At 43.3% G+C, this 15,747-nt stretch overlaps 1 long non-coding RNA gene across 1 annotated transcript; it reads right to left on the reverse strand.

Annotated features, from left to right (window-relative positions):
- Positions 1 to 446: 446 nt before the first annotated feature.
- Positions 447 to 13,711, reverse strand: LOC139059326 (uncharacterized). Its single transcript, XR_011514094.1, has 2 exons — positions 13,489 to 13,711; positions 447 to 1,627 (listed from the first exon to the last, which is right to left on the reverse strand). It is a non-coding gene; the product is annotated as an uncharacterized lncRNA (long non-coding RNA).
- Between the last annotated feature and the right edge of the window lie 2,036 nt (positions 13,712 to 15,747).

Genomic DNA, 15,747 nt, shown 5'->3' on the forward strand with positions numbered 1-15,747 from the left:
GTGGAAAAGGCTTGATGAAAAATGATGAATATATGAGGAGGAGGTACTTATATGCAAGTTCACCTTGTGTTGGCAACTCTGAAGCTGTGCGTCTAACCCAGTAGCCTGTACACTGGATATCAAGGCAGCGCTATTTGCATTAGGCCATTGACCCAACAGAGACTCGTCTTATAGCGGCCCTCATCGATGTTTGCGATGGAAGAGACCAGTATATATATGTCCTTGCACGCACGCGGGACAAACTATTGGTAAAGCATTGCAAAAATGTATTTTGTTGCCTGAGAGACTGGAAACGTCGGCTTGCATTGTATGGTAAATTTGTATGACAACGAGCGCAAATGAGCATTGCAAACTAAAAGAATTTTTGTTTAAGTTTTGGATGTACCCGCGTTAAGTGTAATGCTTGTACCATCTAGAACGCTTTCGTGACATAGTGAAGCCACTTGTTTGAGAAAGGGTAAATAACACAAATTCATTTACTGGCGTATTGTGCAACATGAGAAAATTCGCCTAATATATCTTTTATTTGGTATTTGCCGGAGCACACACAGCACCAAATGCACATTCTTTAAAGGCGGAGCCTGTGAAGGCGAAAGACAATTTATTAGCGGCTGATTATGCACCCTCATTTAACGTTCAAATTTTCTCTCTGCAATCACTGGTGTCGAGTCACAAGGACTCGTCATGGGCCACACTCTCTTGCGACGAGGTCAAGTCATTAGTGACGGCTGAGTATAGCAATAAAATCATTGGCAGTAAATGCAACATAGGATGCCATTGCGACTCACACGCATTCAAAAGTATCCCTCAGAAATTGCTAATCCATAGGTCTCGGGGCAGTAGGTGCGAGCGAGAAGTTCAATTGCGGAACCAGATTCGGGCGCCACTGGTTTCCCCTGGCTAAGTTTGTTCCAAAAGTGGACACCGTAGCTGCCGTATATCGTCCTAAGCACTCCTGGCGCCATTTTAGCATTGAACAAGTCCTCCCACGTTGTGAATGGAACCCTGAAGAAATATGAATTGCCAAGCAACTTCACGCGCCGAGAAAGTTCAGCGTCTGAAAGCAGCTGAGAAATCAAAGCAGGCCCGCAAACGGTCCACAAATGAGGACCGTATACGCGTGCACACTCGTTGATGAGCGCTCTGAGCACGGGATGCTGCTTGTCGAAGAATAGTATACCATTAGCCAGGCCATCGCTCTTATTTTCGGACTGATAGAAGACGCTATTGCTTATACCTTTCAGTGACTTCATTACGATCACGTCCGTGTCCAAATATACGCCGCCATGCTTCCAAAGCACGATGTAGCGCAGAAAGTCACTGAGATGTTCTACTTTGTGAGGGCTCTCATTTAGCGCTCCTCCTGTGGCATGCAGCGGTTTCAGCGACGTCTCCGCGAGTTCTAAGCTAGCATTTAGCACAGTAGATCGAAAATTGGGAAGTTTTGAAAGTAGGCGATGGTAAGGACAGCCAGAAGAGCTGATGTTCCCGGTAGAAAGCAGATGGACCGTGAAGTCGCCGTTGTTCCGGCAGGCTGACTCAATGCTGCAGGCTTCCCTGGCGAGCAGTTTCCGTTGATAAGATGTTTCGAGGAACCATATGTGGCCTTGGTCGTTGTTCACGGATTCTGTAGGAGTAATTGAAAAGAAAGCGAGAGGCCCAAGTTATTGTTTTAATCCCTAACTCAATCGCGAAAGAACATACATGTGCCACTGACTACAATATACGTTCACACTCGAAGCCACTTGACCTACTGAGGAAGTCTCGGTACTCCAAGAACTCATGACTATTACTTGGATTCCCAGTGTTACATTCTATTTCCAAGTGACAATTGGAGCGGAAATTTTATGTCACGCAATGACTCGCTTGATCCGATCAGGATTCCTAGCTCTCTCTTGTTCAAGCTCCTTCTTTGTTCAAGCTCCTTCCACAGGAAACAGTTAGCTACGCTGTTTGTTTCGATAATTTTGGAGGACGGGATAACATGGAAGTGTTGTCATTTCCTTGCGCGGAGCAGTATACGCGTAGTGCCTAAGTACTGAAATGTCGCACACTGGTGCACAAAGTTCTGGTTACACTGGGTCCGCACATGCAGTGTAAACCAAAATTGGTTCCCCAGTGTGTGACACGTTCAGTTTTTCGCAGGAACGTAATTGCGATGCCTAAGTGCGGCTTGAGCGTAAATCGGCCTTAAACACTCGCCTTCAAGATCTCTGCTTCTAAATAGGTGTCTTTTACGTCCTCTAAAATAGGTGAGTTGTCTTTTTGATGCGATTAGAATCTTTAAAGCTGTCAATGGCACTGATGGGTTTCCTAATGACTTTGTAGATGGGGGATTCGACCCCAAGTGTCCAAGAGTGGCGTGAGTTCGAACATCTCAAACTTTCCTGATAAAATTCGGAAGACGAAGAGCAAATGATAACTGAAAGGCTGAGATATTATTTGTCACTGAACTCGGGTTGCTCACTACCTAGGGGAGAAGGCGAATGAGACTGGAATGACAGGAGAAGCAAGCTTGGTACTTGTCCTACGGAATGGAGTAATTTACTCCCCCAAATGTTGTTGCCAAACTTTCTCACATTGTGAGGCAACTTCAAATTTTGCTTGTGCGTAAATCTACACAGCATACGAGATTTTTTCTCTAACATTTTTCTCGGTAGCACTGCCAATGAACAAAAACCTGTTTTGATGTTTTTGTGGCCCCTTACGTTGTCTCGAGACCAATACCAATATTAAATAGTGTTTTCAGGCGCCTTCAAATTTTTTAGTAACTTTTGGACGCGTATACTATGACCGGTCAAACTTTTCCCAACTTTGACCGCTTTGAGGAACCCACGCCTGTATCCCAAGTGTACTAGGCCATTTTAGACAAAACACCGGAAGCAGGGTGCGGTACCCCTGCCACGCAAGTCCCTTATCAAGGAAGAAGCTGTAGGCTGGAGACAACTACAGTCATGGTCGTACGCTCCCCTCACCGTGCTAGTAAAATGCACTCCACATTATATAAGGACAAATGTCCATAGTGCAACAAGAAACCTGCATTATAAATCAATCAATCATATGATTATTTATAAATAATAAATAAGTAATTAATCAATCAATCAATTATTTTTATTGTTACGTAAACGTACTGTACAGATAGAGGTATACAGAAGGCGGTCCCATTGTAAAGACTTTATTGGCACCTCCGGTTTCATGGTGAATATATACGTTCATCGGCAAGAAACAGCAGCTCAATCTGTACAATTACAGTAATAATGAATAATGAAACACTGATGTAAGTAAATCAAGTAATTGTCAACAAGATATCGGCAGTAAGGAAAATTGCGAAACTACGAAAAACTAACATAAAAGACGAAAGACAAGTATACCCGCTGCGGTTGCTCAGTGGCTATGCTGATCGGCTGCTGAGCACGAGGTCGCAGGATCAAATCCCGGCCACGGCGGCGGCATTTCGATGGGGGCGAAATGCGAAAACGCCCGTGTATTTAGATTTAGGTGCCCGTTAAAGAACCCCAGGTGGTCGAAATTTCCGGAGTCCTACACTACGGCGTGCCTCGTAATCAGAAAGTGGTTTTGGCACGTAAAACCGCATAAATTACTTTTAAATAAAGACAAATATAAAGAAAAGCTTAAAAAAACTAAATTACATGTTGGAGTACATCAGAATGGCCGGCCTAAAAACAAAATTGGTATATACAGTAAATAATCTCACTTAAATTTCACGTGAAAAATTATTCAGTTCATCACAAAATCGATGAGTTTTCTGGAGTTTTATGACAAATGGTAACGTATTCCATGATGATATGGCTGCAAAGTGAACTGTCTGTTTGCCACAATCAGTGCACACTTTGGGCAGAATGAAATTATTATGCAACACGAAAGGAGTTGTGTTAGTATTTGTAAGACATGATCTAGGGGTTAGCGAAGAGGGGATTTTGTCATTTATCAGTTTGAAAGGAAAAGTGGCAAGGTTCTACATAACAAGGGTTGGAACGTCTAGAATGTTATTTGCTTGTAGTAATTGTTTAGCATTAGCGGTGTGTGGTTTTGACGTGATTAATCTAATTGCCCGCTTTTCGATGGTTTGCATCGGCTTTAGGTTAGTAGCGCACGTGTTAGCCCAAGAGGTTATGCAGTAGGAAATGGGAAAGTGTACAAACGCGAAATAGAGTGAGAGCAACAAAGGTCGTGAAAAAAATGGACACGCCCTGATGAGACTGCGTATTCCATGTGATAACTTCTTCTTAATATGAGTTATATGGCGAATAAATTTGAGGTTAGAGTCAAAAATAACACCTAAGTATGTGCATTCTTCACTTACTGATAATAAGTGGTCTCAAATGTGATATTATATCACCAATCATCATCATTCCCTTCTTCAGCCTGTTATACGTCCACTGCAGAACGAAGGTATCTCCATGCGATCTCCAATTACCCCTGTCCTATCACCAATATGATGTTACAAAGTAAAAAGAGTAACGGGCCAAATATGGATCCTTGTGGTGCATCTAGGTTATTCATTTTAGGTTTAGAATCACCATCGGAAACACTAACAACTTGGTATGGCTCACAAGTAGCTGCGTAATAGCAGTAAAGGAGGACCTGGTTATACTTATTGAATCTAGTTTAACATTAGGAATCTGTTGGCCAATAATATCAAATGCCGTTGAAAAATCTAGAAATAGGGATGCTTGGAATAATAATAATAATAATAATATTTGGGGTTTTACGTGCCAAAACCACTTTCTGATTATGAGGCACGCCGTAGTGGAGGACTCCGGAAATTTGGACCACCTGGGGTTCTTTAACGTGCACCTAAATCTAAGCACACGGGTGTTTTCGCATTTCGCCCCCATCGAAATGCGGCCGCCGTGGCCGGGATTCGATCCCGCGACCTCGTGCTCAGCAGCCCAACACCATAGCCACTGAGCAACCACGGCGGGTGGATGCTTGGAATTTACCGTCATCAATGGTTTCTTTAATTGATCAGTAATAGATGCAAAGTGCTAGGTCAGTAGAGTAACCGGATGGAAATCCAAATTCGACAGGGGAAAAAATATTAAATTTGTTTAAATATTTGATCAATCCTTTTTCTATTATTTTCTCGATGATCTTGCTAAAGAAGGGTAAAACAGATTGGTTTGAAGATAGATAGTAATGAGCGATCGACTTTCTTAAAAACTGGAGCAACCATACAACGTTTGGGCTCGCGAGGAAAGGTCCCTCTTTTAAACGTGAGGTTAGTAATTTCAGACAGTAAAAATGATATCGACTTAGAAATCAATTTAACATGACCCGGATGAATGTTCACCAGTCATGTGCTTGTTAATTTTAAATTGTTCATAACAGATACCACCTCACCAGGAGTAGTTGGATACATATAAAATGAATGTGGAAGGCGCTTGATGCATATCAGTTCTGTTGGATTTGAGTGGAGATATTAGGAAAACGGACATGGCGGAAAGCATCGGCAATCATAAGTGGTTTGACATAAGTATTACCATCGTGGGATATTTTAGTTATGATATCAGCTTCTTGCTCACTATTCAGAAATGAGTTCACTATTTGCCTTTTTTTTTCACATCACAACCACATCTAAGTATTTTAGCTTCATAATATTTAGTTGCAACTTTTTTAAAGCTGTGAATAAAGTGTGTTGCAGAATTTCTTTTACCGCGCACGTAAGTTCATATTGCATGGTTGCCTTTTAGTTTAGTTTGTTTATAAAGGTTTTATCGTGTGCGCATGTCCTTTAGCATACTATCGGTGACCCAGGTATTTGGAGGTGAAGCCTCTTTCTTTTTACATTTACTTAACTGAGAGTAGGTATAATAGTACGATAACAGCTTTGTTAGAAATCGCGGGAAGGCTACCTGCTCATCATTGTTGTCAAGCGCGAAAAACCAGTCAGCGTGAAATACAGCATCTCACACTGACTATACACCACATAACATGGGCATGAAAACAAACCGACGTAGTCCCAATCATATCACACCGAAGTGCGGAGCGATGGGAGGCACTAGTACCGTGTGCACGACGGACAACAGAGTCCAGTGGAGCCCTGGACTTAGGGCAGCCGACCATTGCTATAGCGAACGGAGGAAGCTGCGGTTGATGATCTCCAGTGAAGCCACACGGAGCAAGACTCCCCTGAAGAATCCGCCGCAGCCGCAGAACAATACTATTAGTAGATCGCAGTAAAGTTATGACTCACTCATTCATTCACTCAAACGATTGAGAAGTAAGCCAAAATTTGCGGAAAATTGCACTTTTGCCATGACTTTTGCAGTGATAAATTCAAAATATGACTATATAACATGATATATTTTATAGAATATGTTATTGCTAACGAATGCAGGAAGTTTATTTCAATTCTATTTTTAAAGCGAGGACATTTTAAGTTCACGAAGTCATCGTGTTTTGCATTTTTTGTGAAGAAAGAAATAATGGAGGTGTTGTATTGCCACGCATGTGGGACTCTGCATAGAATTATGCCATTGCATTCAGCTCTTTCTTGTTACTCCAATTTCCCTGCCCCCATGCTGACTAGCAGGATTACATCAGTAAGCATCCGGACTCATTAGCTCATGACGTGCTTTCCACTACTGCACGTAGCATTCGGTGAAGGAGCAGGCTAGAACATAGCAGTTCACCCCAATCTCACAGCTGCACCCTCAGAATAACTTTACCTTTTTTAACAAAAGAGAACTCCTGAAGCATGCGGGGTGGCGGCTACGTCTACATTATCCAGTGATAGGTGAAAAGCTAGGCGACAGCACAGAACGGGCTTTGTTCGGCACGGTGGAGGCGAAGGAATTGAACTAAGATTCGATCCAAACTGCAACATGACGCTAGGAACAGACTACTCGGCAAATGTTACATCACCGGAAATTCGGTTATCGCTCTCTGGTTCATACGTGATATCCAGCACTGTTTGAGTTCGTCATAGAATTTGTGTCGCACCTAAGCCTCCCAATATTTGTCCCTGCATTCAAACCATATTACGGCCACCTTTAAGGAAGTATATTTTTCTGATAAATGATTGCGTTTTACCTATGAGACCACCGAAACTGGTCTTGCTTTACTTTTATTTTGTGCAGGAACTAATATAGTTACAATGCCGCTTTTTACATGTATTGACATTTGGCGACACTTTTTGAAGCGGGTACACACTACACTTACCATTAGGCAAGCTATTGTACCGCTTCTCATTGAAAAAAATGGCTTTCTTGAGTATGCTGGTGAACCTTCAAAAAATTAATCATTAACAAAAGTTCTAATTTTCTGTCATCAATGGAGTGTTTGTGTAAAAGCAAGAATAATGTACCAGAAGTGGAAAATTATAGACATATTGTACCTATTTAGTAGAGGATGATTTACTACTCCAAGACTTATTTAGTCGATGAGCAAATATCGCGAGGACACACGACCAACTTATAACCGCATAGACGGTCACTCCTGTTCTTTTTATTGTTAGCCGAAATCTTGAACAAATCAGATCATCTTTTTCCGCATATGCAGCGTCCCATTCAAGTTTTTTCATTTGATGTGAATAAAATTATTTACACAAGAAGAAGGCACCTCACCAAGTAGACCGTGCACGATTTTTAAATAAACTGAGCGGTAAGTGGATCACCTGTTAAAGCTAACCTATTGCTTCTTGTCCTGCTGTAACAGTTTCAGGTACAGTGACGTTACAATATTGATATAAATATAATGAATATCTGCATTTTCAATGCACTTGCTGATTGGTTTCACTGTCGCATGGCATGTGTGACGCCAAGTAGCTTGAAACAATAGTTTGCTACCTACTTGTGTTTTTTTGCCGACAGGTATAACCTGAGCGGTGGCAGTCTTCTTCTTACGGGAAGTGAGAAGCGTACGGCTATTCACAGATGGATTTTAATGGCGGAGCCAACAAGCGTAGAACAGCGACAAAAAGGTAAACTCTTCTGCGTCGTTTTAAAGGGCACCATCAGCGTCATCTTTTTCCCACCTTACAGACCATTACAGCCTTGACCACGGAGCGCTGTTTGATCTCGTCTGCGCTTAGGAATCGCGTTCCTCGGTTCTGGCTTCTCCTTCGGGGGCATAGGTCAAGTGTCGGGTGATATTATCATTGCTCAGCTTGTAATTTTACGTAACTTTTTTTTCTCTCTCTTTTTTTTTGTCTTATGTGTTTGTGTGTTAGCCTTGGTTGATGTCTGTATGATCACCTGGCTACGGAGCGTCCCCGTAGTCAGCCTCGGAAGCTGCTCAGGAGGTGCCAATGGAGTTTTTTCTTCGCAGTGGAGCCGAGAATGTTCCTGTGGTCATGGTGCCTTCCGACGGCGGTACGATCAACATGAAAAATCCAAAAACGATTCAGGCGAAATCCCAAAACGCTTCACCTCACTTTGGAAGATCACCGAAGTCTGCCAGTTTGGTACAGGAGGTATAGTATGCTGCTCGCCAGACCTGACCTGTGTCAAGGAACTTCTGAATTTGTCCACATTCGCTTCCCATCTCTAGAACATCTAGAGCATTGTACTAGGGGTGGATGTTCCTTTAACCCCTCAAGAGTTTCTAGAGATGTTCTCAGTGACTGGAGTCATCTCCGTTTACCGGTGTAGTCGAGTGATTGACTATGCGAAGATCCCAACAGAATCAGTCATAGTTACAGGAGCTGGGACGATGCGGCCGACAATAATTAAAGGGGCAGCAGATCTCCACCCCACTGCCGTGCTTGTGGAGACGGCCACAATTTTAGTGATTGTTCGTCTCAAGAAGAGAAATATTGTCTCTGTTGGGGTGGTCAGTCCACCAACTACTCGAATTGTCTTGCAAGATCACAGGAAATTCAAATTATAGATGTAATTGAAAGGAGACGATGCTGACGGTGTGATGCTGTTGTTGAGGTCCAGGGTAGATCTAAGGGATATGAAAGAGTGACAGCCCCTCAACTAACCGTTGTAGACTCTGCCCTTTCCGTTTCTATTGCGATGGTGGCCGAAAAGTTCTCAAAAGATATGGAACGATTAACACCAAGCCTGTCGGACACTCTGGCTCAACTGTTGACATCACAAATGATTCAGCTGTTCACTCCTTTAGTGCGTTCTAATGCTAGATAGCAGATTCTTACACATACTTTGACGTCGAATGCTGAAAAGCTAGTGGATCCTTTATCAGCTAATGTAGAAGACGCAGAAAATGCGAAACCATCACCTTCAACTCAGTATACCAACAACGGAGGCTTCTCTGGATCAGTGTCCGAAAACAACCAGGATGTAGAAATGGACTTACTGGACGCCTAAATGGACATAAATGGACGCTCAAACGCAGAAGATCACCTAGCGATAATTCTTCAATCTCTGTCCTCCAATAAAAACTCAAAAGGCTTGTGAAAGAAAATCTTTCCAAGTCACAGTCTAATCCTAATCCTTCCAGCTCGGTCCCTCAATCAAAACCCACAATGTACGGTAAAGGCAGTCTTTTGGAAGATTTTTTGAAAAGACAGTATTTAAGAGCAAGCGGTTTCTAATGCAGACATTAATTCATCATAGGTTATTTAAAGGTGTTACAGTGGAACTGCCGTTCCGTTATTACTGCAGCTACCGATTTAAGAAATTATCGTTTAGTTTTATTGGACTGTCCTTCGACAGGCGGAGGACTTGTTTTCGTGTTAACAACTAAAGTATGCCACAAAGTAAAAGCTTACTACCCGTATATGGCTGCGGAGTGTGAGATACTAGAAATAGATGTAACTATTCCTGGTTTTTCTCCATTGTCCTTATTTATTGTATATTTTTCACAGTCATTCATGATACCATTGCCAAATCTTGTAGGAAAGAAATTGTGATAGCCAGAGACTTCCATTCGTGTCTTGTGTCTTTGGGTTTCAAAACTCACTCATGTGGAAAGCGATTGTTGGACTAGGCAATTAATCAAAATTTTCGTTTCTTAAGCACGAATTCAGCTATGTTTATTCAGGGTCTTTCAAAATCAGCATTGGCTGAAACATTTGCCAGTTCAGGAATTTCCGTAACTTTCTGGTCTGCTGTCGACTCCGCCTCAATGAGAGACAATCTACCTATTAGGTCTGATATTGTCTGCCCTGTTATTCCCCTAGAGTATCCGACGCGGACTTTTGTTAATTACAAGAAATTTCAGTGTCTTGAAATGGTCCGGAACTCCCAGAAAACCATACCCATTGACATCGGAGCTATGAGGCTTCGCTCTGTAATAAAAAGTTGTTTTAAGTAGTCTCAATTTAAATATAACATAAGCAAAAGTAGTACCTCTCGTTGGTGGAATTTGGATTGCACGCGGGATTATAGACGACCAAAAGCCGCGTGGAAGAAATTACTTTACAATCAGTGTCCGAGTAACTAGTGATTATAAATTCACAGCTTCCGCTTTCAAGTGAACAGTATCGAGTGCCTAGTACGAGTATTAAAAAAAGAAAACATTTTGACTTCATCTCTAAGCCCAGCAACAAAAAGCTCTGTTCAGATCCCTTCGATATCGCAAATTCATACTGACTCCAGCGAATATTGAATTGATATTTCTTTCACTTCGCGTGGTATCTCCTTCTTTAGAATTCATAAGAAAGGTCATAGCGCAACGCTTGACATCAGAGTTGCCAAATGGCCCACTAAGGCCTCCCATCGCAAATGACTTTGTGGAAGTCACAGTGTCGGAGCTCTCAAATATCCTTAGATCTCTGCCTGTCTTAGCTCCAGGTCCTGATGGCATTTCCAGTGCCATGCTAAATAAGTTCTTTGAAACGTGTCCTGACGACATTCTGAGCACATTGAATTGTTTGGCTGTACTCCACCAGAACGGAGGACAGCCAAAATAATTCCGCTGCTTAAAAGACTAGGAGCTGGCTACAATCTTGACAACATCAGGCTTATCTCACTTACGTCATATATGGTAAAAATAATTGAAACGGTGTTTTATGATTGTATGACGGATCGTATAACTGAAAATTCGTTACTAATTCGAAGTCAAATACGTTTCTGGCCCGGTCTGGCACGTTTCTGGCCCGGAGCAAGCCGCATCCAACTTGTTCAGCATAGAAAAGAAGTTAGTGCTTTAGTGATTCTTTACATAGCAAAAGCTTACGACAGCGCTGGGTACTCTCTACTGCTGGACAGATTACAATCCTACAATTTTCCGAGATATATAACGGCATCGATTTTTGAATTTCTAAGAAATAGAAGATTTCATTGTTTTTGAAATGCATTTTCTTTAAGAAATTTCGACCAGACAAGAGGAGAGCCCCAGGGGGCTGTTCTTTGTCGTGTACTATTAAACCCATTGACGAGTTGAGAACTACTGCACCAGGATGTGAATCTGTATGTCGATGCATATGACATCGCATTTTTGGCGACACCTAGAGACATCAATTCCCTTCACCTGTCTTTGCAAATGTACCTCTGTACTCTAGAGAGGGGGCATCAGAATCTGTGTCTCTCACTAAATGTAAACCAAAGTGGAGTCCTTGTTTTTCCGCTTACGGTCCAGTGCCCAGTGCCCTCTGGTCGAGGGCACTGCAGTTAAATGGCCCATCCAGGTGGCTCAACAGACGTCAACTGCGACACACAGACTCACATACCACCCTGTTTACGGCTGCATACACTCGTTTTTCATTTTATCCTTAGTTGCCTGCTCTTGCATGTCATTATCGGTATTACAAGAAATGATTTAACGTTATGTTTTACGTGCGTAGGATATATATGAGTCACGTAACGAAGTGCTTTTAAAACGTTGCTCTTAGGCGCCTCTTCCTGCAGCAAGCGTGGGCGTCGGCCTCCCAGGTTTAATGGAGCCAACGAGCACAGCAAAGGATGAAAGGGCAAACGCGGAGCGAAGCGGGTGGTGAAAGATGGCGATAGCGGAGAGCGCAAGAGGAAAGCGGAGGAGGAGGGTATGAGTAAAGCATGGGAAGTAAAGTGTAGTGCCGTACAAGACGGGCTCGGTGGTGACGATGGCCAAGAGGTGGCGCCAGAGTATCATGCGGTGCCCATCAATGAGAGCAATGTGAAAAGCGTCTATAGAATCCTGTAAGGGCTTACCTAAAGGAATTATTCAACAGCTATAGTAGCAGTATACTTTTACCGATAGTACAGATGTTGTGAACCACTGGTCGCGAGGAGATGTTAGGAATTCACCGAGATAAAGAACTTCCCTGCGTGATCGTATACTCGACTCCAGGAATCCCTCAAGATCACAGCATTTACGCACTTACAGGGAGAGAACAGGGTATTTAAACAGGTGCACTCAGACTTTGTTTCCACGACATCAACCCTCATTCTTCGAAAAAGGTCGCACAAATGCTCGCTACAGCAAATGTCGATAATAGAGAGTTTTAGTTTAGGGGACGCAAGCGGCTTGCGTACGCAATAGCTAGGGGCGACGGTACTGCGCATGCGCATACCCAGACGTGGGCGTCTGCGCATGCGCAGTACCGTCACCCCTACTTCTTGCGCACGCAAGCCGCTTGCGTCCCCTAAACTAAAACTCTCTAATGTCACGTAGCAGTGGCGGTGAAAATACCACGTTAGCGAAACTGTGAATAGCCGAACTCCCTAGTCCGCGAACTTGTGCCCACAAAAGCATGTTGCACATGTAAGAGGACGTGACGACGGCCCTAAAGCTGTGCCATCGTCAGAGTAAATGATGGAACGACGGCATGGCTCTTGCGCCGCAATCCCTAAATTTACTCCAACAGGCGTGCTAAAGAGGCGAACCGAGCAGCGGCTGCAGCGACCAACGTGGCAGGCTTCTAGCACGACACTGCGTGTGCCGAGCTTGCGCCTCCAGCACGCGTCTACAAAGATTATTCTCTTCTTTGGCAACCGACACCAAGGCGCCGGAAGAGAGCGCCGGCCGTAGCCTTCACACGTGACTCGGTAGCGTCGAGTGTTATAAGCACAACGAAAGCGGCGAACACTGTCGGCGATCTTCGTAAGCTCATCAGCGGGTCAAGCGCGTCCGCCTTTACGTATCATTCGTCGAAGGTTCTAGTGTAATCGGTTGTGGCGCGTGGTTTCCAGAAACTACTACACAATGCGTGTCCCACGTGCAGTCTGACAATACATGGTTCGGCGAGGACATACAAAACAGATAAAATGAACGATAACATTCGTGTAAGTTGCAAATCACACAGGCGCGTCTTGCGCTGAGCGATAATGTTTAACCATTGCTAGCCGTGGAAAAGAGGTCACCGAAGAAACAAACAAGTACACGAGTCGATATCCTTGCAGACGATTGCAAATGAAACTCCTTCCCTTTCCTGTTTATGCCGACAATTCAAATAAACGTCACTTCTAATGAAAAATTAGGTCCATATCTGCCCGCTATCTCGTCCCTTGCCGCCACCCCATTTGTCGAGTAGCTGACTTCACGACTACGCTCTGAGACCGTTCGCGGATTTCATTCTCAAAACGCTCAGGAATTCCATGGACGATGCCTTGTGCTGATGACATGCCCTAAACATACCTTTGTTTCCTTTCACTCTCTGCGTCGCTTGCTTCGAAAGTGACTCAGATGGCGGAAAACGTAGTTGACTCAAGTATTCCGTGCTGCAAATCCAGAAGAGCACTGCGATAGCAGAAATCGCGGAGAAAACTGAGAAGCTCGCAAGCTTTAGAGAAGCCATACTATGGAAAATAATTTATACGAAGAAATGTTGCAGATATTTGTGGTGAATGAGACGGGCTGCGTTTGAGGATGGCAGCAATATATAGCACAGTAATGTCTGCACAGCAGCGTTGACGCAACGATGCTACGTCAAGCGCTTGCAGATGTTCCTTATGCGTGTTCATGAGAGAAGTGAGCCAACCGACGGGCACCACCTGCTCTCTACTAAAGCGAGGAAGAGGAGTCAACAGGACTGTACGTTGCAGATGTGGCTGATGGCTTAGTAAAGCATTTATAGAGCTATATTGCAAACAACCACAGTAGGACACCGTACCAGAAGGGGTTTAGCATTTGTACCTACACAAAAGACAAAACGCTGCGCAATGTACAGAGGAACACTTGGAAATCCCGTATAATAAAGCCTAGCTTTCATTGCGAACCATCCGTGATATTCCTATCGTGCCAACCCTTATATATATTATGCCTATGTTTTTTTCTCTTTAGTACTTACTTCTTGCTTACTCGCGTTCTTATACATACTTATGGTATTTCCTGTAATTTCCGTTCCGGTACAGTTGTTGGCTTGTATCTTTGAGCAGTTCACTCCCTTACGAAAAACAAGGCCGGGGTACTTGAGCTACCTTTATAGATAAATAGGTGAATGAATGAATAAATATATGGTGATTCGTGATGTTCAATAACAAATAGAGCGATATACATAAATGCAATAAAGCAGGTCACACATGCATAGGTGAGATAATCGGTAGTTCTTGAGATGAGGTCAACGGCTACGAAAAAATGGCCACGTTTTATTTGAAGCGATGAAATCAGGAGATTCGCATGCGCAGGATTCGGCCGACTGACCCTAGACAGTGGTAACAAAAGCTTTTCACTTAAGCTTTTATCCTGCACTGTGCGTAACTGTGATAGTGATCATGATGACGATTCTGGATAAATAATATTTAAGATAACTTCGGGACAATTTTCGCCGTTTACTGCTGGCCCAGTCATTGGTTGTAAGTTCAAATCCTCACGACCTAATGGGAAATTTTCTTGCTGTGAAATGTTCTCACTAAAGGTTTTTGGATTTCAGCAACGACACAAGCAAACACCAAACAACTATTGGAGGAGGACAAGATTGAGACGGAAGGTATTGATGTTAACCAGACGCCTGTTCGGTTTGTTATCCTGTGCATGAAGAAGAGGAGTGAATCCATAGCAGCTATAGATGCAAAACGCGACAGCATTTGTCAGTAATAGTACCAACAAGTATTTTGGCGCATATCTTTCGACGAATACTTCCCCGCAAATAGAGCTGCAGAAAACGATGCATCTATATGCTAAAGACTGCTGGTCATTTCCCAAAGTATGGAAGATGAGTTAAACTTTATGGTTTTACGTGTCAAAACTAAGATTCGATTGTGATCCATGACACATTGGAAAACTTCGAATGAATTCAGTGTGACAAGATATTGATTTTTAACGTGCCTTCGCATTGTCACGGGGTACTATTGCTTCTGAATATAGTCGTCATCATTATGCGGCAGCTGCGATCTCGTGCTCAGCAGCGTAACTATATAGCCCCTAAGTCGACCAAACACCACAGCGGGTATTTCCCAAAGTACATGGAGGAAATTCCAACATAATATAGCCACATTGGTGAAGCGTTATTGATTTCATAGGCAACATAACACTTACAGTAGCGACTTGTGCACTGTGGCATAAGAGTTGCCACCTTATCATGGTTGTTTCTGTGAGTAGAAATACCGATACTTTTTTTGATGACCCACTAAAACCACGGGAATAATGTTCCAGAGCTCAAGCGCATGTGAATCGGCAATTTTAACGCGCAGTGTCGTTCCTACGTCAAACCATTCATCGCTTAAGCAGAGAGCCACATTCACAGTAGTTTGAGCGTCGGACGAACATGAAAATTGCCAAATCACAGATGCTGAAATCCGTGTAAGGAAAAACAAAGGAGAAGCTCTGACGTCAGTCTTCGTAAAGTTTCCGTAGGCGGTGTTCCCTCACAGTTGGCGACGGCTGGCCTTCCTGCAGTGGCAGATGTTTCTCTAGTTTGCGTGTCTCTCAGCTGCTACGCAACTCCGCTCAACTGCG

Source organism: Dermacentor albipictus, chromosome 1 (assembly GCF_038994185.2).
Source record: "Dermacentor albipictus isolate Rhodes 1998 colony chromosome 1, USDA_Dalb.pri_finalv2, whole genome shotgun sequence".
Classification (NCBI taxonomy): domain Eukaryota; kingdom Metazoa; phylum Arthropoda; class Arachnida; order Ixodida; family Ixodidae; genus Dermacentor; species Dermacentor albipictus.